Source organism: Vanacampus margaritifer, unplaced genomic scaffold, assembly GCF_051991255.1.
Source record: "Vanacampus margaritifer isolate UIUO_Vmar unplaced genomic scaffold, RoL_Vmar_1.0 HiC_scaffold_188, whole genome shotgun sequence".
Classification (NCBI taxonomy): domain Eukaryota; kingdom Metazoa; phylum Chordata; class Actinopteri; order Syngnathiformes; family Syngnathidae; genus Vanacampus; species Vanacampus margaritifer.
In genome coordinates this window covers 20,001-22,639 of record NW_027520898.1, presented here as the reverse complement: position 1 = coordinate 22,639, position 2,639 = coordinate 20,001, and positions in this window count along the sequence as shown.

The following is a 2,639-nucleotide window of genomic DNA, read 5'->3' as shown; positions in this document are numbered from 1 at the left end:
GGCTCCAATCTCCCCATTGAAATGAATGGCGGGTGACCGGGCGTCCAAATCCCCCATTGAAATGAAGGCCGGGTGCCCAGGGCTCCAATCTCCCCATTGAAATGAATGGCGGGTGACCGGGCGTCCAAATCCCCCATTGAAATGAAGGCCGGGTGCCAAGGGCTCCAATCTCCCCATTGAAATGAATGCCGGGTGACCGGGCGTCCAAATCCCCCATTGAAATGAAGGCCGGGTGCCCAGGGCTCCAATCTCCCCATTGAAATGAATGGCGGGTGACCGGGCGTCCAAATCCCCCATTGAAATGAAGGCCGGGTGCCCAGGGCTCCAATCTCCCCAGTGAAATGAATGGCGGGTGACCAGGCGTCCAAATCCCCCATTGAAATGAAGGCCGGGTGCCCAGGGCTCCAATCTCCCCATTGAAATGAATGGCGGGTGACCAGGCGTCCAAATCCCCCATTGAAATGAAGGCCGGGTGCCCAGGGCTCCAATCTCCCCAGTGAAATGAATGGCGGGTGACCAGGCGTCCAAATCCCCCATTGAAATGAAGGCCGGGTGCCCAGGGCTCCAATCTCCCCAGTGAAATGAATGGCGGGTGACCAGGCGTCCAAATCCCCCATTGAAATGAAGGCCGGGTGCCCAGGGCTCCAATCTCCCCATTGAAATGAATGGCGGGTGACCAGGCGTCCAAATCCCCCATTGAAATGAAGGCCGGGTGCCCAGGGCTCCAATCTCCCCATTGAAATGAATGGCGGGTGACCAGGCGTCCAAATCCCCCATTGAAATGAAGGCCGGGTGACCAGGCGTCCAAATCCCCCATTGAAATGAAGGCCGGGTGCCCAGGGCTCCAATCTCCCCATTGAAATGAATGGCGGGTGACCAGACGTCCAAATCCCCCATTGAAATGAAGGCCGGATGCCCAGGGCTCCAATCTCCCCATTGAAATGAATGCCGGGTGACCAGGCGTCCATATCCCCCCCCCATTGAAATGAATGACGGGTGACCAGGCAGGCGAGAGCCCCCGCTGCAGAGGCTCCAGAGGTGGCACTCTGAAAATATTTCAAAAAAAGTTGACTTTGAAATTTTTGGAGAACCAGGATTTGGGGGGGGCAAATGTGCTGAGGCAGGCCGCCCATAGTGCTCCTATTTCGGCCTGGGCGCGCCAGAGCACCCCCCTGGAAGTGGCACTCTGAAAATAATTAAAAAAAAATGACTTTGAAAATTTTTGAGAACCAGGATTTGGGGGGGGCAAATGTGCTGAGGCAGGCCGCCCATAGTGCTCCTATTTCGGCCTGGGCGCGCCAGAGCACCCCCCTGGAAGTGGCACTCTGAAAATAATTAAAAAAAAATGACTTTGAAAATTTTTGAGAACCAGGATTTGGGGGGGGCAAATGTGCTGAGGCAGGCCGCCCATAGTGCTCCTATTTCGGCCTGGGCGCGCCAGAGCACCCCCCTGGAAGTGGCACTCTGAAAATAATTCGAAAAAAGATGACTTTGAAAATTTTTGAGAACCAGGATTTGGGGGGGCAAATCTGCTCAGGCAGGCCGCCCATAGTGCTCCTATTTCGGCCTGGGCGAGCCAGAGCCCCCCCTGGAAGTGCCCCATTCATTTTCAATGGCCGGGTGACCAGGCGTCGAAAAATGCCATAGGAAATGAATGGGGCCCATTCATTTTCAATGGCCGGGTGACCAGGGGGCCAGTACCACCTGCCGCCATTAGGGGCGCTGTAGATAGGGGACCTCGTCCCCCCATTCGAGAGGTTTGCCCCCAAACCTCAAAATGTATGGGGTACAATATCAGGAGCGAGCTTTTTAAGACGAAAAATTTTCAGAGTCAACTTTCTTCGAAATATTTTCAGAGTGCCACTTCCCAGGGGGATTCTCGCTTGCCAAGGCCGAGATAAGAGCACTATGGGCGGCCTGCCTCAACACATTTGGCCCCCCCAAATCCTGGTTCTCAAAAATTTTCAAAGTCAACTTTTTTCGAAATATTTTCAGAGTGCCACTTCCCAGGGGGATTCTCGCTTGCCAAGGCCGAGATAAGAGCACTATGGGCGGCCTGCCTCAGCACATTTGGCCCCCCCAAATCCTGGTTCTCAAAAATTTTCAAAGTCTGCTTTTTTCGAAATATTTTCAGAGTGCCACTTCCCAGGGGGATTCTCGCTTGCCAAGGCCGAGATAAGAGCACTATGGGCGGCCTGCCTCAGTACATTTGGCCCCCCCAAATCCTGGTTCTCAAAAATTTTCAAAGTCTGCTCTTTTCGAAATATTTTCAGAGTGCCACTTCCCAGGGGGATTCTCGCTTGCCAAGGCCGAGATAAGAGCACTATGGGCGGCCTGCCTCAGCACATTTGGCCCCCCCCAAATCCTGGTTCTCAAAAATTTTCAAAGTCTGCTCTTTTCGAAATATTTTCAGAGTGCCACTTCCCAGGGGGATTCTCGCTTGCCAAGGCCGAGATAAGAGCACTATGGGCGGCCTGCCTCAGCACATTTGGCCCCCCCCAAATCCTGGTTCTCAAAAATTTTCAAAGTCTGCTCTTTTCGAAATATTTTCAGAGTGCCACTTCCCAGGGGGATTCTCGCTTGCCATGGCCGAGATAAGAGCACTATGGGCGGCCTGCCTCAGCACATTTAACCCCCCC